Below are 25,227 nucleotides of genomic sequence, written 5' to 3'. Positions count from 1 at the left end.
CACTGGTGTTCTTTTTCTTCCTTTTTCTCTTTATATCTGGACATATTTCCAGCCTTCCCATGGAAAATCCCTGAGCAGGCCACTTCCTGTTTTTGTTTTGTTTTCCTCCCCCACTGCTGTATCCTTTGACCTTTTGTCCTTTGTTGTGATCTTCTACTAAAATGGAGAAACAATCTCCAGCTCTAAGCAGTTCACTAGCAAGTAGAAAAAGGGAGAATTCTGTCTAGGAATGACTCTGAGTTGCATTCTCACTCAAAATGGTATGCTATGCTAGGAGGACCAAGAGATCTGCTTTTGGAGACGTTTGCCCAACCTAAATGCAGATTTTTGTAACTGCTGTTGTTGAATTTTGATCCATCTCTATTTGGTGCTGGGAGTATTCTTTTCTTTCCTTTTAAAGATTTATTTATGCATAAAGAATTGGGGTATAGGCCAGAGGTGCGGGAAGGTAAGAGGATTCACCAGAGACAGAGTGGGGTTGGATGGAGTGAAATACACTGCTGAGGGGAACAGCGGGCAAGACAGAAGTCTGCCACACCCTGGCCAGGGATCAAACTGGTGCTGCAGTGGCTGTGCAGTGGTGCTGCAGCTTCATAGTGCTGTGTTGTAACTCACTGCACCACCAGGGAGGGCCCTCTTTTTCTTTGTTTTGATAACCACACTATCAAGGAGTGTGTCCTGGTGAAATGCTGTTCTTTTTCCTTCTTCCCACTGTTATGTCTCCTACCTCTAGGCCCAGCATTCCTGGCATATTTGAAGGGAGTAGGAGCTGGCTTCAGGCCATTTTTCTACATCTCCTCAACTCTGCAGCCCTGTTTCCCACAACAGTTTCTTTGCTTTGTTTATTCACTACTTCCCCACTCCCAGGCAAGTAACAGACAAGAGGCAGGCCTTTAGAAGCATGAACACCAGACAGAAGAGTGAGCTATGGGCAGAGGGCTGCTAGATCAAGCAGGCTGGAAACTCCAGCCCCACCCCATCTCCAGAGGGGGAGCATATGAAACAGCCAGACAAAGGAGGTGTTAACCAGGCACCGGTGTTATGGGGAATTTCCCCAAACACATCTGGCACATATAAAGTAAAAGGAAGAAAGGCATTAAACAATAAACCACATTATCTCTGAGAATTTAGTCTTTGGAGAAATTGTCCACTTCAGTGTAGTTAAAGGGTTCTGGGTTAAATGCTACTTTCCTGTGGTCACTGTGTCCCTGGGTGACCTTTGCTAACATGCTCTATCTCTCTGGGTCTCAACTTTGCTATTTCTGGAGGTGCTGTAAGATGCTGTGCAAGTGGGTGTGAGCGGGCACTCCCAGGCTGAAGGAGCCATGAACACAAGGGGGTGAATCGAGCTCCATCATCATCTGTCAAGCTAGGTCTCTCTTGAATCTTACTTCGAAGAAAGGTCAACCAAATTCATATCACAGGAAGATCTGAAGTTTACTCTATTCTCTAAATTGTTTTCAATTTCCCATGGGGGAAAGAGATTGATTCATTTTGTTAATAAGCAAAGGTCTTATTTTTCCACCTTCAGTCATATCAACGTCAAAGGGAGGAAAAAAACTTCATGCTCAATCAAAAAACAGTTCCAGTATTTTAATAGTCAAGTGGAGATAAAACAGATGATCTTCCAGAAAAAATAAAGTGACCTGAACTCCAAAACCGTGATAGCTAACGTTAACTAGCGTTTAATTCATACATATATATATATATATATGAATATGTATATATAAGAAAAAAAAAGAAAAAAGACCTCATGGAAATACTTAAGAAAAGCTAAAAGCACAGACTGTGCAGGAGCAAAAGCAGAGTTGACTCCGGGTTTCTTGTACCCTTCAATAAATCAAACGACCTTGGGGCCAAAACAACCAAAGACAGTGGGGGAATATATAAATGGAAGCAGAGACAATATAAAATTTAAACTTGGGGTTGCACACCCACGTTCACAACAGCATTATTCACAATGACCTAGAGGTGGGTTGCTCACCAGTGGATGTATAAACTCTGGTCTATCTATACAACAGATTATTATCCAATCTCAATGTATTAGTATTCAGTCTTCTGAACCAACATGGATGAAATTCAAGAACATATAACAAGTGGAATAAGCCAGTCACAAAAGGACAAATGCTGGATGATTCCATTCACGTGTGGTACCAAGAGGTGTCAGATACATAAAGAGAGAAAATAGAAAGGAGGTGGCTAGAGATGGAGAAAAGGGACATTATTGTTTAATAGGGACAGAGTTTCAATTGGGGAAGATGGAAAAATTTCTAGAGATGGATCATGGTAATGGCTGCACTGCAATGTGAACGCATCTAATGCCACTGAACTGGACACTTATACATGATTAAATCTATGTTACATGAAGTATACTGCAATGCGAATTTTTAATTAAAATTAAAACAAATTCAGATTTGTTTGAACAAAAGAAAATAAAAAGTATTGAGTGACCAAATCCATTCCCTCTTTACACACATCCACACCAGCACTTCCTTGAGAAGCCCCGCTCATGGTGCCCCGACTAAGAGCCCGCACAGACTCACAGATCTGCATTCCATGTTCCCCTTCAGAACTTTGCTGGAGCTGCCACATTCACACCCATGAGGGAGAAAAAGGGCAGCTCTGAACCCTGTTTGACTAATGGGAAAAGCCAGGGTCATCGAGGTTAATCACCTTACTCAAGGTTACATAGTTCCCAGGGACTGCCCCAGATTTACTGCCCCCCCCCCCAGTAAATGTTGGCCTGTGGAGAGACCAGAGTGTGCCAGGACCAATTTTCCAAAATGAGATCTAAAATAGTGCCAGGTGGATAAAACATCCCGAAGTTCTCCAATTTCATCCATCCAGAGCATGTTCACAAAGTCCCTCTCCTGAGACATAGCCATGGAGGGGAAGGCAAGCTCAAGTGGACAGTGATGGGGAGAGTGGTGAATGGGACTAGATCACAATGGACAGTCCTGTGCCTCTCTAGAAAGGTGTCTCATTCAGCACAGGCCTAGGCTAGCTGGAGAGGCCTGAGAAGAAAAATGGTTCACCTGTGCAAAGGCCCAATTCACAAAGAACCTGGTCCTTTCAGAGACCCAGTCCTTTGCTCTCCTTGCCCCATTTCTCCTTTAGACCTATCATTTTCCTCTAAATTTGATCTTCCATCTCCCTCCTCAAGACCCCCAGTGAAGCCCACATCTGCCTCAACCACCTTCCCATATTAGTCTGCTTGGATTGCTGTAGCAAAATACCACAAACTGAGCTGCTTAAACAATACATTTCTAATTCTAGAGGCCAGAGTGTGAGGTCAAGGTGTTCACAGAGTTGACTCTTGCTGTGAGGGAAATCTGTTCAAAATCTCTCTTCTGCCTTCTGGAAGTCTCAGGTATGCCTCCACTGGTAGATGGCCATCATCTCATCACGTTATCTTCCCTCCATAGGTATCTTGCTCCATGTCCAAATTTCCTCTTTTTAGAGGGCACACCAGTCACACTAGATGAGGGCCCATCCTAATGACTTCATCTTATTTCCAGATTAGGTCTTGTCATGGATACAAGGATTGAGGACTGCACAGTTCAACCATAACTTTCTCCATTTTTCTGTTTTCTTTGAAGCACAAGTGGCCTCAAAAAACTCATCTAAACTCAAGGATCAGACCCAGGGCCAACTCCCACGCTGTTTTTTTAAATATCATCTCCTCTTTATGACCCTCAAATTTCTGTCTCCAGCCTTGACCCCACCCTAGATATTTCAGGCCTTATACATTCCTCAATTCAACAGACTATGCTCCTCTCTTAGGCAAAGCCCACCAGCTGTCTCTCACTGTGTTCTTTCCCCTCATGCTCAACATCAGCCAGCGAGACTTTGTCTTCAACAACAGTTACAAATGCCTCTGCTTCTGGCCACATACTCACATCTGCTCTCTAGGAACACTGAAGAAACTTCCTAACAGCTGTCTCTCCTGCTGCATGTGCTCATTCCCCACTCAGCAGCCTCTGGGGGAGGGGCATGTGAATGGATACAAAACTCACCCAGCAGGAAGTTGTGGGGGATGTGAACAAAAGGTATCCCCAGAACTCAACTCACTAGCAACTAGATACCATGTCAAGTTCCAGTGCCTTCCCCAACCCGCCTCATTAGAAACTCAGATTAGTTTTATATCAAGTCACTTCCCCTTGTTTTCCTGCCTCATTTTGGGGTTTACTTGAAGGCTGTGCCACCTCTAAGTCTATGAGACACCATAAGCTCAAGACAATGGACTCAGATGTGCATTTAACCCAGTTTATTTCCTTTCTATACATGGCCCCAGTGTCATTCCCCAAACACTAGCCTGTCCCCAGCTCCACCCTCCACCCTCAACACCCCCATTGCAGTCTGCAAGCCAGAGAAGGTCCCAAGCCCACTGCTCCCTCATCCCACTTGTTATCCCTGATCTGCTATTCTCCCTCCCTTCTTGATACTCACACCCTCTCTCAACCCCACTTTAAGACTTAAACTGAAGTACTTGCTTCCCACCAACTCCTCCTGCCTCATTGGGCCATTTTCTACCCTAATCATTCTAGGGTGCTTTAGTCTGTTCAGGCATCTATACCAAAGTACTACCCTGGGTGGCTCTCAAACAACAGATAAGTAATCCTCACAGTTCTGGAGGCTGGAAATCCAAGATCAGGGTGCCAGCTAATTAAAATACACAAATGCACAGAAACCATTTAAATCAAAACCACAATGAGATGTCACCTTGTATATCTTGGGATGGCCATTATTTACAAATAAATAAATAAATAAAAGACAAGCATTGGCAAGGATGTGGGAGTGTGGAGAAAAGGGAAACTTTGTACACTGTAGGTAGCAATGTAAAATGGTAAGCCACTATGGAAAGCAATAGGGGAATACCTCAAAGAATTAAAAATAGAGTTATCATACGACCCAACAATCACACATCTGGGTACATATCCAAAAGGTATCTATACTTTCTCATTCATCAACATACAATTCACAATAGCCAAGATATGGAAACAACATAAGTGTCCTTCAACAGATGAATAGATAAAGTCAGCATGTTACACAGCTATCATGAACTACTACTTGGTCTTTAAAAAAGAAGGAAATCCTGCAATAGATAAACCTGAAAGATATCAAAAAATTATCTTCAGTGACATTTGAGAACTAATATCTTTTGCAAAATAACTTCCAGCTACCTTGTCAAGTCACAATTTAGATATTGGTCTCAAAAAAGAAAAAAGAGGCCCTCCCTGGTGGCGCAGCAGGTTAAAGCACTTCACTGAGAAGCTAAAGCCACTTTTGCATGAGTTCGATCCCCGCCTGCCCCGGAGGTGACCACATGGCGTGGCAGACCTCTCCTGATCCGCCCGCTGCTCCCCTCAGCAGTGTACTTTGTCCATCTGCCTGTTCTGCTCCCCACTCTGTCTCTGGTGAAGCCTATCGCCACCCCTGAGTCTCTGGCCTGTACCCCAGTTCTGTATGCACAAATAAATAAATCTTTAAAAAAAAAAAAAAGAAAGAAAGAAAAAAGAGAGAGAGAGAATATCCAGATCCTAAGAGATTTTTCCTTTCACAGAGCTAAAAACAAAAACAATTGGCAAGTCCCTGTACAAGGAATATAATCCATTCACTTCCAGCAGACAATGGAGAAAACCATGGACATGGGAACCTGCAGAGGACATCAGGAGGTCAGGACCTGCATCACCTACAACAGGCTCCCATCATTCTATGGAGGTTTTGGTATAAACCACCACATCTTCAACTACTGTTTTCCATCTCCTTAAAGGGCAAATATCGTGAAAACTGATCCATATTTGAAGGTGCCTCAGATATTCCAGCCAAGCAATTCAGCTCCCTCCTGGGACTACATGCTCTATTTGGAGTGGACTTTGGAGGCCCTGAAAGCTGCATCCAAGGGTTTCCAGGGTGAACTAAACTATGTGCAAAGACTCCACAAAGCCCACACCTGACTCATCTGGCCTCAGACAGAGGTAGGGTGTAGTTCAGAGGCCCCCCAAATACTCAGCATTGAAAGCAAGTGTTGCCACAGAGCCCTCTTCCTCATTCCTGCCCAGTGTTCTTTTGAACTGCTTCCTCTCTTTATTTGCCAGCCCCTCTCCCTGTAGAACAGATTCCTTCTTCCAGTGCACTACCCTTCTGTGGCCAGCACCCACTAACTCCTAAGATGCTGCACCTCAGCATGAGTACATGCTGGAGCACAGACCTTGTTATCAGAAATAAGCACAAGGAATATTATCCACCAGTATGCCAAGCCTCATCTTTGCCCCCTTGACCCTGATCTCCTAAAAGTTGCCAAAGGTGGCAGGGCAATGTTTTGCAGTGATGTGTCTGTTTCTCAAACTAGAGAGAAAATTTGTAGGGCAGAAGCTGTTCTCAATTTTTTCAATCTGGTCTCCACCCTCTCTTGACTGTTCTATAAAAAGCTTGTGCCCACAAATGTCTTCAGGGGCCAAGGTGGCTCCAGAGCCACCAGGGCAACTGGACATCTTCCAGTTTGTGCCCAGAATCCCCACAAGAGCAGCGTGTTCTGGAGGGAGTCCTCCTCTTCTCAGGAAACCACCCAGACAGCTGACAGCCCTCAGAAACTGAACTCCCTGGCAGGAACTGACTATCCCAGTAACATAATATCTGCAGGGAGACCTGAAGGAGACTCCTTTTCAAAGCACACATTTTACCTCAAGGCCTGGTCAAAAGACTTTACTAGACTTTACTAGAGGTGGAAAGTCATGAGAGCAAACCCAACATCTATCGTTGGTTTACAAACTCCCCCTCAGAAATTCCAGCAAAAATACATCTTATAATTTATCTTGTGGAGGTGTGTGCACGAGAATCCTGTTATCTATGCATCATGTATTTGTTTCTGCACAGGCCAAAACCAGCTCAGGACCATTTTTTTGTAAGTGAAGTTTTATATGAACATAGCCACACCTGTTAATTTACATTTTTTACATATAATCTTTGACCACTTTGGAGCTATAACTGCAGACTTGAGTAGTTGCAACAAAGACCATCTGGTCCACAAAACCAAAAATATTTACTCTCCAGCCAATCTTTATGGAAAGTTTGCCAACTCCTAGGTTAAATTATGATTCCTCTATATGCAGCTATTAAAATGACTATGTAAATCTATAATTATGGCTATGGAAAAGTTTTCATGATATGTTACTAAGAAAATCTGTTAGAAAAATGTTGACTTAAATCACATTCTTATAAAAGGAAAATATGGGCTCTCCCTGGTGGCGCAGCGGGTTAAAACACAGCACTGAGAATCTGAAACCACTTCCGCATGAGTTCGATTCCCTCCTGCCCCGGAGGTGACCACATGGTGTGGCAGACCTCTCCTGGCCCGCCCGCTGCTCCCCTCAGCAGTGTACTTTGTCGATCTGCCTGTTCTGCTCCCCGCTCTGTCTCTGATGAAGCCTCTCACCACCCCTGAGCCTCTGGCCTGTACCCCAGTTCTGTATGCACAAATAAATAAATCTTTAAAAAAAAAAAAAAGGAAAATATGGCCCTCCATGGTGGCACAACAGGTTAGGATGCAGCACTGCAAGCAAACTCACAGACGCTTCAGTGTGAGTTCAATCCCTGCCTCCGAGGTGATCCTCATGGCATGACAGAACTCTCCTGACCCGCCTGCAGCTCCCTTCAGCAGTGGACTTCATCAGCTGGCCTGTTCTACTCCCCACTCTATCTCTGGTGAAGCCTTTCATTGCCACTGCACTTCTGGCTTGTACCCCAGTTCTGTATGCATAAATAAATAAATCTTTAATAATAAATAAATAAATAAAAGGAAAATATATTTATGTAGTAAGATACATTTATTCCCTCTAGAAGGTTATAGAAAGGAGATAATGAGTGATGGCTTACTTTCTTTACACTTTCCTATTTGTTTGCTTAATTAATGAGTACACCTTACTTTGTCATTTAAAAAATAATAAAGTTTTTACTTTGAAACAAAACTGCTCATTTCCATCCCCAATAATTGATAGGGAGAATGGGTGTTTCAAAGGACCTGACCCAGAGATACAGCTTGACCTTTGTGAGGGGTTCATCCACTGACATCCTCAGAGGGACCTCTACCCTGTGTGACCTCTTTTGCTGGCTCCTTCTCTTACTACAACCCCCCCCCCAGAATTTGGCTGGGGTCTGGGATGCAAAGAGGAGCCCCAACACCAAGCATGGCCTCTATTGTACCCAGCCTGGCAGCCAAAGAGTCACGAGAACCTCTCTCCTGGGTCAATCCCTAGCTTTCGTATGCTTTTGACCTACTACAAAGTGCCAGGTCCCTGAAGAGACAGAGCTCAGTGTCCAAACATGAATGGCTTATTTTTAGAAAAGTCTACCCTCATAGCCTGGCTCTCTTCCAGGGTGAGAGATGGCATTCCCTCTGACTCAACTCCCCAAACTGACTCAGTTTCAAGGATCCAGTCCATCTCTCCTCACTGATGTGAGCTGTGGGCAGTTTCAATTATTCAGAAAAAGTTCTCTAGCATGCTAAACCCCAGGGTCCTGTGCAGGCTGCTTCCAGAAAGAACACAACTATTCCCTTAACAGTCAGTGGTTTGGAGCAGAACACAGACTCTTCTGCATTTAATATCTTGCTTCCCCACTTTCCCAGAAAATATGTGACCATATACCTTCCTCTGTGTTTTCTTGGCCCTATGGGCTGCATCAGATAGCAAGTCCAAGGAAACTGGAGAGCTGCCTCCTTCCTCTTACTCCTCCTCCCATACAGAGGCTACGAGCCCCAACCCTCCTGCTCCAGTCCTCAACAGGGCTCTTTCTCAGGCATTTCTCTCTCTCTAATCAGGCCCCACATTATGCCCAGAACGAGGGAAACAAAGGAGGAATTGTTTTTGTCCAGTAAAAACACAAGAGCCATGTTCTGCTGTAATCCATTATGTAGGTTTGACAGGGAGAAGTATCATCAGTGTCAAGTAAACAGCACTGAGTACAGATATCTTGCCAGAGAGGCTCTCAGCTCTGGTGGGTTTGTGGGGGTGGGGTGGAGAATATGAGTGAGTGGGAGATTATTTTCCTTCCAGAAGCCAACATTTCCAACATTCCAGAGGGAGCAAAGACACAGCTGTCCCTCCCCAGTTGTCCCTGTATGATTGGAATCGCAGGTGTCAGTTGTCTCAAAGCAAAGAGAGCCCAGGCCTGCTTGTATCCAAATCTTCAGAAAGAAGAAGCCTCTGTTCTCCTGTGCTGGCACCTGTATTTCTCATTTGCTGCTGTCTCCCCTTCCTGTCTCCTCCATCCTGGGCAACATGATCAGCCCTAGCCCTTGAACAAGTCAAGGCCTCACTGGGTGAGGTCAAAAGCTTGCACTGCTCCTTATTTTGTTACTAAGCATCATGCATCAGCCTTTATTCATGCTCTATAAAGTCGTAGCCTTTAAGGTTAGTCTCTTCCACACCTATAATTCTCCACCAGAGCAATCTGCCATGGAGAAAGAGCCCTCCAGCAAGTAGTATCTGTGAGTCATGGCTTCCTCGTGATCCCCACCCACCCAAGGGGGTCGGGGAGACATTAACAGGCACATTTGATCCTCAGGTTGCTCTGGGACAAGGAAGAGCTGACCAAAGCTTACCTATGCTACTAAGGTCAAGAGACATTTCTCAATGGATAGGAACCATAGATACCTCTGGAGCGTGCCCTGGGGCTACTCCACTGACAGTTATTCCTCACTAGGAGCCGATCTCTACGTTCTAACCTTTCAGATCAGCAGTTCTTTAATTTGAGTGGGCAATAAGATGCTCCACCCCCTTTGTATAACAAGGTATTTCTTATCTAAGACTTGCTAAGGGGACCTGGAGCCCTTGAGCTATCTCACTGCATGGGGTGTGGCCCCACTAGAGTCTCTCCAGCACCTCTCCTGGGCTGTTTAAATGACCCAGGACAATCTTTCAAGTGACTTCTTTAACTCTCAATTTCCTGATCTGTCCATGAGAAGAATTAGAGTAACTATTTACTATTTTCCATCCAGTTCCAACATATAAAGAGTTATATGGATTTTCACATTTCCATTTCATGGTCCTAATAAAATTTCATATATAGCCATCATACAACAGTCCTCAGCATCAACTCTAACATTTACATAGTGGTCTTTAGTTCTCAGTCACCATTCTCAAGACACCTGTATGACTCGGACAGTACCCAAGTTAAAAATCACACCTTGGAGATGAGGAAATTTGTCGAAGGTGACAGAGCAAGTATTGAAGCTGGCTCTGATCTCCTGACCCCAAGTACAGGGTTCCATTCGGTGATCCCATGCCTCCCTGGAATGTGTTTACATGACAGTAAACACCACAGCCAAAGGCACAACCTCAACCAGCTGCAGTCAGTGGGTTTTCAAGTGGACCTGCTAAACTGGAGAACAGGGAGAAAAGCAAGAAGGTCTGCTTCTTCCTCCATTTTGGCTAATAGGGTATCAGCCAGATTTCATTAATATCCAACCATCTGACAACTCCCAAATTAGCTCAGTTCTCCCAGTCCTTTTTTCCTCACTCCTCCAGGTTCAGCAATCTGAATGATGAAGGATACCCTTCTGAGGATAATCATGGCTACCCATTTGGGTCACACAAACAGCAGTTAAAATTCACAGATGAGTTCATCACCTTCCACACTCCCATTTACACCAATAAATAAATAAATAAATAAATAAATAATGCTGGTAGAGGGGAGGAGGAGAATGAGCAAAGGAATAATAAAAATGCAAACCATTGTTTGGATTTAAATTGGGAATCTCCTCCAGTATCTTCGCTAGTGTCATAATGGCCTAGAGGGAACATTTTCTCCATGGCCTACATAAGCCAGGAATCTACTGAAGGTGGCAGGAGCTATGGGGGTGGGGGGGTGAGAGGGACAGTATCTGTATCTTGTCAGAGTTAGAAATTGGCCAGAACATCAGCATATATCATCCATTTTTCAGTCCAGGTTCCTCATCTCTGCTGTGGCTCAAACTTGTAGACACAACTTTCTCAAAACATTTACCTTTCTGCCAAGCAAAGATTCATGTGACTTCGAGTCCCAAAATACACAGGTTTTCATGGGAAGATTAAAGGAAGTTTCTGGTCAAATTAACCAGTCTTTCCAAATATCACCTAAAGATTAAAAGAACTTTTGCTTTGACCAAATTCAGTTGTATAACTTTGCTGACTTCTGATTGGTATTAATTAAAAAGAAATAGAGAACAATGTCAACTTTAATTTCCCATTTCAGCATAGTGCAATAAGAGATTACCAAGGGCTTGAAACAGACTTGGTTCCACTGAACCAAGGACTTGAATTGATGTTAGCAAGATATACCGTCACTGACCTCTGAACCTACTCAGCAAGACACTCTCCCACATGAATTTAGCTTTAGAAATATTCATTAACTAATGTTGAATACACACACCATTAGACCACCCCCAGCAAGACTGCTTATTCTGCCCATATCCCCAAAGAATAATCATCACCATCACTACCTATCAAATGCTCTTGCCAGAAGCCTGAATTCACAAAAAGTATATCTATTGATATGTCCTAGTCCTACCAACTGTGTTAAATTTGATAATCAGAACAGAGCATGATGTTCAATAAACATTTATATATTAATGAATACTTTTGTACTGCTACCCCAACTTTAATATATGATTAGATTTTTTTTTAAAGCCATGTTAAAAATCTGAGATATTCCATTTGGGTTTTATTACTCAACATGCCTAATAAAGATGAACTTCAACAGGCTGATTCTCCCTTGACTGAGACAAGGGAGACAGGAGGTTGGAACCAGAGTGTGAGATGGAGGAGAGATGTTTTTACTGGAAGATTAAAAGAGGATCCTGATCATTCTGTAACAAATTAATCAGTGTTGCCAAATGGAACCAGTAACATTGTGGAGCAATATATGGGCCCCACTCCCTAAAGCTGCAGACAATATAGAGTGAGTATTGTAATGATAACATATAAATTTATGTTTATGAAGTTTTGGTTAATCCTGACTTAAAATATGCTACCCATACTTGTCAAGACCTGTCAGTAACTGACATTTTATCTGAAATGTGAATTATGAATATCTGAGTGGCCCCTATGAAGAGGAGAGAGGTAATTCTAAATAGAGTAAGAGGGCTCCAGCTACAGATCTATTCCACTAATGGAGCACCAGTTTTGAGATGGACTATGGGGGCAGTTTGTTGACTGTCTCAATGGTAAAATAGAGTAAGTACTTATTCTTGAGTATTATCTATGATTTGTAGAGGCAACAAAGAGAAGGCAGCAGAGTACAGAGGTTAATAACAGGTTCTTTCTGAGGAGTGGTTGTCACCTCACAAGACCACCCCTCTCTCTATGAATGAAAATATTATTTCCTCTCACATTCCATTGATGAACACTGGTCAATGACCCCACATGATGGAAAGACTAACCATTTACTGGAGAAGAGAACAGATATTCATAAGCCCGAACAAAGACTTGGACAACTCCTGCCCTGTCCAGAAACTACCCCAATCCAAATGGAACCACAGACAGAGAAGAGAGGAGGTAGAAGCATGATGACACATATAAAGCTAATATGTCCATTTTGACAACTCTCAGATTAGTGAGGAAAAAAAAGCAAGTCTAGAGGAACCCAGCTGTCCCAAATGTGCATGCTTGGAGTTATATATTTATCCAAATACTAAACTATCTATTATCTTTGCCCCCTCTGCTGAATCCACCCAGAGGACTTTAGGGATCCTAGAATTCTGACCCCCAGATCTGTCACCTTGCCTTAGTGATTGCTTTAATGCAAACTTATTCCAGATTTGTGCAATCTACATGATCAAAATCATGCAAGAAACCAGGGGGTTATTTTTTGCAGCTTCTCTTGAGCACAACTGGTATTCCACAGACCTATCTGACTTTTCCCTGAATGTATAGGGAAATGAGTCAGTTCCTTTTTTGGTGCTGACCTGTACTACTTTTCTATTTCCAAGTTTCATCCTACCCTTCATCAATTTACTTACCAACATTAATGTATAAAATATCTCCAAATAGATAATCAAGAAAGGAACATATGGTCTCTGTATGGAACTGGGTGGTTACAGGATTGGCTAGAGGGAGATTTGTGACTATCTTAATGTTGCTAACTCCATTAGCAAATATCTTACCCAAAGGCACTTTTGCTCTGTGAGTTTTTTTTAAATTTACTTGTATGATACTATAATGAATGCATGCCATTTTATATTTGTCCAAACACATAGAATGTATAATACTAAGAGTCAACTGTAATGTAAACTTTGAATTTTAGGGATTATAATAAATCAGTGTAGTTTCATCAGTTGTAATCAATGTGCCAATCTGAGGGGAATATTGAGAATGGGGTTGAGGAATATTTGGGAACTCTCTGTACCTTCCTCACAATTTTTCTGCGAACCGAAAACTTCTCTGAAATAATGAAGTTTTTTAAGCCAAAAACAAAGAAAACAAAAACTCTGAAACAGTATAGTGAAAGGGATGAAAACACTACCTGGTAGCTCCTGTTAGTGCAAAGACAGTTGAGAAGGTGGAGTTATTGCCACCAAAAGAAGAATTCCAGTGAAGGAAATATTTTAGAATATTTGTGGTGTGACAAATGTCACTTCTCTCCAACTTTCACCAAGAAAGTAAGCACCTCCTTTCAACTTCCACCAAGAAATGTTCAGTAAAAGTCTACAAAGTCCATAGAAACTTTAGGAAAAAATGGAATGGGAAAACAAGAGTTCTCCTGTTCACTGTGGGAAAATAAAATGGTATGGTTGTTATGGAAAACATATGACAATTCCTTAAATAATTGAACATAGAATTACCACATGATTCAACAATTCCATTGGTATAAAATCAAAAGAAATAAAACAGAGTCTAAAAGAGATACTATTTTATGTTGGTTTTGATTTTGTATATTCATTTCATGCCAACATTACTCACAAAAACCAAAAGGTAGAAACAACTCAAATGTTCATTGATAGATGAATGGATATTGTGTGGTATAGACACATGATAATATTATTCAGTTTTTAAAAGGAAGGAAATTTTAACACATACTATTTCCCATGGATGAGCCCTGAAGACATTATGCCCAGTGAAATGAGGGAGGCACAGTAAAACAAACACTGTGTCTGATACCCACATAGAGAGAAAGTAGAAGTTTGCCAGAGACTTGAGTGGAGATCAGGGATGATCTGGGACTTTAATGGATACAGAGTTCAAGTTCTTCAGTCTGAAAAGCATTCTGAGATATATAATGATGATGTGTGCACTACAGTGTAAGTATACTTAACACTTTTGAATTGCACAATTAGAATTATTGGTGGTAAGTCCTATGTTGTGTACATTTTATCACTATTCTTTTTATATTTTTAAAATACTTGGCAAACAAAAACCTTGAATAGCCAAAGCTCTCCTGACTAAAAAGAAGGAGAAAGGAGGTATTGCACTCCCAGATTTCAATCTATACTGCAAGCCATAATGATTAAAGTGGTATGGTACTGAAATAAAACAGACACCCAAACAAATAAGATGGAATAGAAAACCCAGAAATAAAGCTACACATAAATGGACAACTAATCTTTAACAAAGGAGCAAAGACTATACAATGGAACAAGGACAGTTTGTTCAATAAATGGTGCTGGGAAAACTGAACTACCACATGCAAAAGAATGAAACTAAACTATTATCTCACATCATGTGCAAAAAAACAACTCAAATGTGTAAAAGAATTGAACATAAGACCTGAAACCATAAAATATATAGAAGTAAATATAGGTAGAACACTATATGATAAAACTCTCAGTAACACCTTTAAAGACACATACCCCAAAGCAAAGATGAAGGAAAAGATGAATCATTAGGACTACATCAAACTGAAAAGCTTCTGTACAGAAAAAGAGACATTAGCCAAAACAAAGAGACACCTTATTGTTTGGGATAAGATTTTTTGCATGCCCTACAACTGATAAGGGGTTGATAAACAAAGACCTACAAAGAGTTCACACTACTCAAAGAAAACATAGTAAACAATCCAGTCAAAAAATGGGGAGAAAGGCCCTCCTTGGTGGCACAGCGGGTTGGAGCACTGCACTGAGGAGCTAAGCCAAGCCATTACCACTACAGTGCAAGTTCAAACCCCTGCCCCAGAAGTGATCAACATGGCACAGCAGACCTCTCCTATCTCTCCTGCTGCTCTCCTAAGTAGTGTACTTTGTCAATCTGCCTGTTCTGCTCCCCACTCTGTCTCAGGTGAATCCCCTTGCTGCCCCTGCACCTCTGGCCTGTACCATAATTCTGTATGCATAAATAAATAAAAATAATAATAATTAAACTTTAATCCAAAGACTACTGAATTTCACAACTAAAGAAAAAAATGAAACAAACAAAAATGGACAGAAGAGCTAAAAAGGTGGAAAAACAAATGGCCAACAAGTATATGAAAAAAAACGTTCAACAACATCCCTTATAGTCAGGGAAATGCAAATCAAAACCACAATGAGATACCATATTACACCAGTGAGAATGGCACATGTTTAAAAAAAAGGGGTCTGGCAAGATGGCTGCAGGGTGAAGATGCCAAAATCATTACACCCAAGCTCACTCAGGAATATAAGACTAAAAAAGGACTGTAGGCTTACATACTATGTGTTTCAACCCAAATGAGAGCACCCTAGACTCACTAGAAGGAAGATAACTAAAGGAGACTCTGCAATTGGGGAGCTCCAACAGGGGAGCTCTGACCTGGGTGCACCCAGATACTAGGAAGTGCCACAAACTTCAGGCTCTTTGGCCTCTCACTAAAGCCCTGGTGGTGAAAAGGGACAGCTCAGCTCAGTGAGTGGAACCCAAGCTGCGGGGAAAGAACTGCTCAGAGTGGGCACATAGAGCCTGGGAGGTGGGGGGTGGGGGGAAGAACTGGTAACTGGGGCAGCTGCAAGACTTGCAGCCTTTCTAGTGCTCCCTGCATTCCCCCTCCACCCCCTGCCCACAGCAGAGGACTGAGACTAGGCACATGGTCAAGACATGGCATCATTTTTTAAGTCATGGTCAGCAAGAATCACAAAGCCCAGGAGTTAAAAGGGTGGGGGGGACTCAACCACAGGTCCAAACCTGGGAAACTGCAATGATTTCAACACTCCCCTGACCCCTCATGGGCACATCCTAGCATTGAGAGGCCCTAGGAAGAGCCTCAGATGAGGAGACCTGCTACAAATCTACCTGCTTACCTCATCTACCAATAAAACCTGTGGTAAAGCCCTGGAGTTAGAGACAACTCAGCTCTGTGAGAGGACCCCAAGAGATGGAGAAAGACTGCTCAGGGAGATACTGCTTGGAGTGGGCACAAAGTGTCTTGAAGGCACGGAGGGAGAACTGGCAACTTGCTCAGCTGGGAGACTTGCAGCCTTTCTGGCACACCCTGCACCCCAGTATCCCCCACCCCCACAGCAGAGACGTAAACACCAGAAAGGCTCACAGTGCTCAGAAAATTAAAAAAAAAAATCAGTGATGGGCTCAACCATAGGCCCAGCTGTAGGGAGACCTACAACACTTCTAACATGTCCCAACCCTCAACAGTCGTATCCAAGCATAGAGGGAATCCAAGACATCAGAAAGCTACAAAGATCAACAGGCACCTTCTAGAAACAAGAAGGTGTTTACTGGAAAAAGCTGAACACCACAACGTGTTACTGAAAAAAGCTGAACACCACAAGAGACCCATGGCTGTTACTGGCTGAGATGACAGACACAGTTCCATACAATGGGCGCTGGAAAAACATGAGATATTGAAATAAAGCACAACTCAGAATATCCTTCAGAACTGAAGCTTCTGGAAGTCCCTCAGCCATCCCAGAAAGAACATCCAGAAAAAATGCCTGTCATTAGTAGCAACACCATGCCTCAGCAAATAGAAAGAATTAGGAAATACACAACAGGGAAAAGAAGACAAATAAATACTCAAGCAAGTCCACAGGGGATAAATTCACCACAAAAAGATCAGTCACCAGAAAGCACTAAAGAAATAGAAGAACTACTCAGCCTACCAGATAGAGAATTCAGAATCATCATGATAAACTAAAAAAAAAGATGAGAAGGAAAAAAATGAAATGAGGCAAGCCATCAAGGAATTGAAGAATGCAAACAAGGAAATGAATGAAAAAGAAAAAAAAAGATATGAGACAAACAGTCAATGAATTGAAGAAAGAAAAATAAGACATTAAAAAAGGAAATGAATGGCCCTCCCGGGTGGCGCAGCAGGTTAAAGCACTGCACTACGAAGCTTAAGCCACTTCCTCATGAGTTTGATTCCCGCCTGCCCCGGAGGAGTCCACATGGCATGGCAGACCTCTCCTGACCCTCCCGCTGCTCCCCTCAGCAGTGTACTTCGTCAATCTGCCTGTTCTGTTCCCCATTCTGTCTCTGGTGAATGCTCTCACCCTCCGCATCTCTAGCCTGTACCCCAGTTCTATATGAATAAATAAATCTTTAAAAAAAAAAAAAAGGAAATGAAGAAATACAGGCTATGAAAGACCACTAGAGGAGATAAAGAATGCTGGAAAAAGTAATGAAAACAGAATAGATGAAGTGGAAGAATAAATCAGCACCCTCAAAGACACAGAAGTAAAGAGAATTAAAACAGAAAAAGAAAGAGAAGTAAAAAGGAAAAGGAATGAAGAAACACTTCAAGAGCTATCTGACACCATAAGGAAAAGAAATATCTGAGTTATCCATATCTCAGAAGGTGAAGAGAAAGGCCAACGAATAGAGAAAATATTCAAAAAGATAATAGAAGAGAACTTCCCTAATTTGAAGAAGGAGATGAAAGTAGACTTCCAAGAAGCAAGAAGAACACCAAACTACCATGACGACAGGAGAAATACAGCAAGACACATCATAGTAAAACTATTAAGAATACAAGACAAGGAAATATAATGAGAATGACAAGAGGGACGAAACAAATAACCTATAAAGGGAAACTGATCGGGCTGACATCAGATTTCTCTGAAGAAACACTATGGGCAAGAAGAGAGTGGAGGGACATACTCAAAAAACTCCAAAGCATTAAATCCCAACCAAGAATACTCTATCCTGTGAAGCTTTCCTTCCTCTATGAAGAAAGAATAAGGATATTTTCAGACAAACAGAAACTTCACAATTTTGTCATAACTAAACCCCACTCCAAAAAATTACTACAAGAAGCCCTCAAGACAAATCCAACAGAAGAATGAACAAGAATAGTTCAAAACAAGGAATAAAAATACAAAAGGACAAAAAGAAAGAGGCAAATATGCCAGTATATCAATATTATCTCTCAATGTAAATGGCTTAAACTCATCAATAAAAATACACAGAGTTGCAGGATCAATTAAAAAGCAGAACCCAACATCCTGCTGTCTACAGGAAACACAAAAGATAAAAGCAGATTGAAAATAAAAGGATGAAAAACAATTCTACAAGCAAAGGACCAAAAAAGAAGGCAGGAACAGTTGTACTTATATCAGACAAAATAGACTTCAAACTAAAAAAGGTTAAAAGAGACACAGGAGAGCACTACATTATGATTAAGGAGACAATACAACAAGAAGACATAATAATCATCAACATATATGCACCAAATGAAGGAACACCAAAATATATCAGGAAACTACTGTTATCTATGAAAATGTATATCAGAGACAATACATATATGGTATGTGACTTCAATACACCACTCTCAACAATGGACAGATCAACAAGACAAAAAATAAGCAAAGACACTAAAGCTCTGAATAAGGACCTGGACAACATGGGTCTAGTGGACATCTATAGAATACTGCACCCCAGAAAATCTGAGTACACATTTTTCTCAAATCCACATGGATCATTCTCTAGGATTGACCACATACTGGGTCACAAGATAAATATCACTAGATACACTAAGATCGAAATCATATCAACTATTTTCTCTGACCATGAAGGAATCAAACCAGAAATAAACCATGTGAAGAAAGCAAGAAGTCCATCTACCACGTGAAGACTGAAACCCACACTACTGGAGGACCATTGGATCAATGAGGAGATCAAAGAAGAAATTAAAAAATACCTTGAAAAGAATGACAATGACAACACAAGTCTCTAAAACTTATGGGACACATTTAAAAGCAGTTATAAGAGGAAAATATATAACAGTACAGGCTCACATAAATAAACAAGAAATAACTCAAAGAAACAACCTAATCTCCCACCTTAAAGAACTGGAAAAAGAACAACAAAAAACCCAAAGCCAGTAGAAGACAAGAAATAATGAAAGTCAAATCAGAAATAAATAAAATGGAAGTTAGGATGGAGCTGGAAAGATTATGCTTAGTGAAGTAAACCAGAAAGAAAAGGAAAAATACTGAATGGTTTGACTCATAGCAGGAGTATAACGGACTAGGTCAGAAAATAATAATAATGATGAACAGCTATATAACAGAGACATTTTATGGGGGTGGAGTGGGGAATGGGATAAAAAACAGAGAGGAAGGAAATGCACTGGACTATGGTGATGGCACATGGATGATTTGGTGATGGGAAGCCCATGGGGATTACAACTGAGATGAAAAAAAATGCACAAAATGATGTAAAAATAAACTATTTTTTTAAAGTTCAAAAATAAAATGAAAAAAGAAAACTATATATATATATATATATATATATATATATATACAATTAGATTGTCAAGTATTCATCAATAAAATTTTAAAAACATAAAAAAAATTTAAAAAATCAAAAAAAAAAACTAGCAGCAATAAATGTTGGTGAGAGTGTGCAGAAAAAGTAACTCTGGTGGGAATGCAAACTGGTCCAACCAATAAGGAAAGCTGTGTGGAAGTTCTAAACTACTAAAAATGGAGCTTCCTTATAATCCAGCAATTCCACTCCTAGGAATATACTCAATGAACACAAAAACATTAATTCAAATGGATACTTGCACCCCTTTGTTTATTGCATCACTATTTACAATAGGTAAGATAAGGAAACAACCAAATGACCATAAATAGACAACTGGATAAAGAAGATGTGATATAATACACGAAATGGAATACTACTTAGCAATCAAAAAGATAAACTCAGGCCATTCACAGCAATACAGAAATGGCAGGGATTATTCTCAGTAAAATGTCAGAAGTTAAGACAAGTATTATTGGTTGGTTTCCTATATAGGAGGAATATAGGGGAACTAAATAAGTGTTCATGAAAAAAATAAATCAGTAAACAAAATTAATGAGAAACTATAAATCAGAGATATTCTACAAAGACGGGGAAGGGCAAGAGATCAATACAGGGGAGGGAAGTGCACAAGAGACTATGGTGATGGTACATGGGCAAACTGGTGGCAGGAATTTCACAGGGACTACATCTGAGAGGAGAAAGCATATATTGTACAAAAATGAACAGTGATGTAAATATATATACATATACATTTTTTAAAATAACAAAAAATAAAATACTTGGTAAGTCTATGGAAGGGGTGTGTGTGTTGAGTTGAGTTGAGTTGAGTTGTCTGAGCAATGGGAGAAGGCAAGTGTGAGTCTAGATTCAAGGCAAGGGCAAGATGGATCACTGATATCTGTGTGACATCTCTGTGGAGCAAGTCACTAGACCAGCAATAAGAAATGCAAGTAGTTTATTTAGCTGCAGAAGTATTCCAGTTCTACACCAGTGGTGCTAGCTCCTTGCATCCAAGTACCACATGTTTTCTACATCAGCTCAGTCATTTAGCCAGCAAATAATAGTGGTGTATATCATGGCACCATGCTCTGTACTAGACAGTGGGGACAAGAAGTGAGTAGAGTAGAATCACTGCCTTTAGGAAACTCCCAGTCCATCAGGAAGGACAATCAGATGAAGGCAAGCATGAGGTACATGACAATGGGCAGGCATTAGAAGGTATGAGATTATGTGCCCTTGAAGTGCCAGCTTTCCTGTGGCAGTCACGGAGATCATCCCTAGAAGCAGTGATAGTTACACCCCAGCTGAATCTCAGACTCAACACAAAACTAGTAGTTCTTCCTATAAAACCTTAGAGGGGGTAGGTAACTAAAAATTGGGGGTGGGGTTATTCAAAGGGAGAATAGCACTGTGAATGGCTAGAAGCAAGAGCCAGAACAGTATGCTTAGGAAAAAGTACACTGGTATGATGAAAGTACAGAGCACAGGAAGAAGTTAACGTGATGCCCCCACGAAGGTAGGCAGTAACCTGGTACGGAGAACTGTGCCACCTTATTTAGGAGTAACTGGTCACTATGCCAAAGACAGAGGCAAACAATCAAATGTACCAAAACAAAAGAGTGACAAGATCCAATTTGCAATTTCAAAAGAACAGTGGAAGTGCATTGAGTGGGAGTTTGAATGTGGGGAGACCAAAATACTAGTTGCCTCTGACTGCTATAACCACAATTTGGTAGCTTAAAACAAAAGAAATTTATTGTCTTTCATGATTCTATAAGTTAGAGTTCGAATTAAATTTCTTTGGGCTGAAATCCAGGTTTCAGGGGATCCATGTGTTTGTCAGAGGTTCCAAGGAGAATGAAACCCTGTAACCTCCAGTTTCTGGTTGCTAGTGTTTTTTTTTTTTTTTTTTTAGTTTTATTTATTGATTGATTACAGAATTGGGGTACAGGCCAGAGGTGTGGTGGGTGAGAAGATTCACCAAAGACAGAGTGGGGAACAGAACAGGCAGATCTACTGAAATACATTTCTGAGGGGAGCAGCGGGAGGGTCAGAAGACGTGCTACAGTGGCTTTGAAGAGTTCAAAATGTGGTGTTTTAATCCATTGCGCCAGTACGGAGAGCCCGCTACTGGCTTTTTTGACCCGATCATTCTAACCTTTGCCTCCAACTTCACATCACCTTCACTGTGTTGAATCTTCCTCTGTCTTTTTCATACAAGGACACTTGTGATGTCATTTAAGGTCTACTGGAATATCAACTCATCTTAAGATTCCGAAATTCTTGTTTATTGTTGGTGAGAATGTAAAATTGTAGTCACTATGGAAAACAGCATGGTCATCGATGAAAAGTTAAACATGGAATTACCACACACTCCAACAATTCCACTTCTGGGTACATACCCAAAGGAACTGAAAATAAGGACTCAATAGGTGCACACCCATGTTCATTCATACCAGCACTCTTCACAAGAGGCAAAGGGTGGAAGCCACTCAGTATTTGTGAATGGGTGGGTGGATAAATGTTGTATTATATACTGTGGAATATTATTCAACCTTTAAAAAGAAGGCAATTAAGACACATGCTGCAACATTAAAGAACTTCGAAGATATATCCTCGAAGATATGTCCAGTCATTTATTCCATATACATGAGGTATATAGACTAATTAAGTACATAGAGACAGAAAGTAAAGTAAAATGCACCAGGGACTGTGACTTTGCAATCATATTCCAAAAACAAAAATGGAGTTTAATGAGCATGGACTTTCATTTTGCAAGATAAAGAGAATTTGGGGTGGTATTGATGGTTTCACAGCAATGAGAATTCCCTTAATGCCACTGAATTGTATGCTTAACATGGCAAATAATATGCTTGTATTTTGCCACAATTTATTTTTTAACCCTTAACTTAATCACATGTGCAAAAAATTTCCCATATAAGGCAAGTGTCATTACAGTTTCCAAGGACCTGATACTTGGGAGCCACCATTCATGTTATTACATCCAACTGGGAGACAGTTGTGATTGGTCAGAGGAGGAATATGGTGGCTTGAACTCCAGGCAGTCGGCAAGAAGCAGTAGGAGTTGATCCAAGACTGCTGGGAGTCAGGGCTTCTGGGACTGTGGGCAGGGTACAATAGGCACTCTGGTTTCTAGCTGGACAACTCACAGAACTCAGCAACAGTGGGGAACAGTGGGGGTTGAGGGAGTATTGAGGTGAATTTTAGACACATTTATGGATACTGACCATGTTGTCACCAGAGATGGACAAAAGCTTTGAGAATGACAGCAAAAGTTGGCAAAGAAAGTTACCAATGACTGAACTTAAGATGGTGGTTTCCCAAGAGCAGCTGAGACCTTGGATCGGGTTTTCTAGACCTTTAACCAGGTCAGACTCAACTGTCTCTTTTCAATGTCTTCCCCAATGAAGTTTCCGACATCATTAAGGAACACCAAATATAGACATGACCACAGTCAGTGTGTTTGCCCTGCAGAATGCCCACTAAACTGTTTTTCAGGTTTTTTTTTTTTCATCAAGGAAAACGGGGATGCCCCAGTTTTGGTCCCCAAATCAGAAAGACTGTAGGTGCCTCAAATAAAGTAGGGGCTTTTAGTGGTAACCCCACGGGGACTGGGGGCCCCACTTCACTATTGGTGCTACTACACCACCCCCCACACTATCCCCGCCTTTGCCTTTTCCTCTCACCTCCTCCGTTAGTCTCGCTCTGTCTTTCATCCTGCCTGCTTCTTCCCTTGCTCCTACATGAACAAAAAGTGCCTGTCTGTAGAAGTCCCCAATCCTCTTGCCCAAAATCAAGGCTGTCAAGTTCACTGTGCCTTAAAGCCTCAAGGACCCACTCACAGAGATGTGAAGTAAAAACCAGAAATCTGCCTTTGTAACCAATAGGTGGGCCTCGTGATTCTGGACTGAAGTATAGACGCAATCCTGCTTGGGGCACTCAGCAGGCACACTGCACACACTGCCACACAGTCTCACATAAATGGTTCACATAGATGGTTTACATAGATGAGGCACACGTTAACAGCTCAGAAGGCTTCAGGACACACAGCAGGTATTGGGTCCTCTGCTCCTTCCATCCTAGAGCAGTGGAGCAAGCGACGGTATGTGCAATTACGATCACCTCCTTCTGAACACCTCCCATGCAAGCTATAGCTTCCCATCCAGAAACCACACAGTACAGTAAAAAACAGAAAAGAAGAAAGCCGTTAGACCCCAGTGAATGTTATTTTTAATGAAAGTGGTGCATTTTGACTCACAATGTTGAAACCAGATTATAAATGAGTCATCAGTGAATCAACCACAAAGAGCCTTTGTGAAGGTGATTTACAGGAGTGTTCTGACGTCTGCTGTCCCTTCACATGCTTCTCAGAGATGCTGTCAGTCTCAGAGCTGGTCTGGGGCATCTGCTGCCGCGTCAGCTCTAAAGGATGCTGTGTTGTCACCGACGGGATTCCCCAGCCCAGCCAGCATTGTGGTCCCACCCACAGAATGAAGGCAGCCATCGCTGAGCAGTGCTAAGGGTTACATCATAGCTGTTGCTTCCAGGTAGCAACTGGTAAGTACTGGGGAGAGATACCAGCTGCCTGTTCCCCCTTCCAGACTCCTCCCTATTGTCCCTGTCCTCCTACCTGATTTTCTGGAAGCAACCAGGTACCGAGGCAGAACTCTGGGACTTAAGTTGGACAGACTTGGATTGAGTCCCAGCACAAATAGGACAGAGAGTCAGACCACAGTCTCTTTTCCCTAGCTCTGAAATGTAAACATTACCAACCACCTGCCTCTTTCACAGGAATGTTGCAATGTGCTTTTGGGGCCACACATGTGAAAATGTTTTGAAGAATATCATGGGTCATACAGTCAGTAGAAGATGACAAGCCTACTGACTGTGCCTTCACCAGTAGGCAACCTCTATCTGGGGCAATACCAGGCATCTAGATGCAGGTGAATGGGCAGAAGAGGGTGGTGTTAAATCACCCTTCATGTGGGGCCCTCTCTGGTGGCGCAGTGGGCTAAAGCACAGCAATAAGAAGCTAAAGCCACTGCAGCATGAGTTTGATTCCCGACTGCCCCGGAGGTGACCACATGGTGCGGCAGACCTCTCCTGATCCGCCCGCTGCTCCCCTCAGCAGTGTACTTCATAGATCTGCCTGTTCTGCTCCTCACTCTGTCTCTGGTGAAGCCCCTCACTGCCCCTGAGCCTCTGGCCTGTACCCCAGTTCTGTGTGCACAAATAAATAAATCTTTAAAAAAATTTAAAAAATGAAAAAAAAATCACCCTTCATCTCCTAATCTGAAAGGAGACCCCTCAGAAAATGGAGGCCAAAGTATAAATCCCAGCCAGGAGGAAGATTACCTACTGCTGAACTACAGACCTAGGTCTACCAAGACTCTCTATATGGTGGCCACACTCCAAAGATAAAGAACTTTTCTTGGGGAGCAGGGGATATGTAACAAACTCCCAGCTGAAGTTTTCCTGTTCAGAGCTGCCTTCATTGGGCAAGAAGCCAAAAAAA

Source organism: Condylura cristata, unplaced genomic scaffold (genome assembly GCF_000260355.1).
Source record: "Condylura cristata isolate star-nosed mole 26May11 unplaced genomic scaffold, ConCri1.0 scaffold00030, whole genome shotgun sequence".
NCBI classification, from domain to species: Eukaryota; Metazoa; Chordata; class Mammalia; order Eulipotyphla; family Talpidae; genus Condylura; species Condylura cristata.
Note: the sequence above shows the minus strand (reverse complement) of the source record.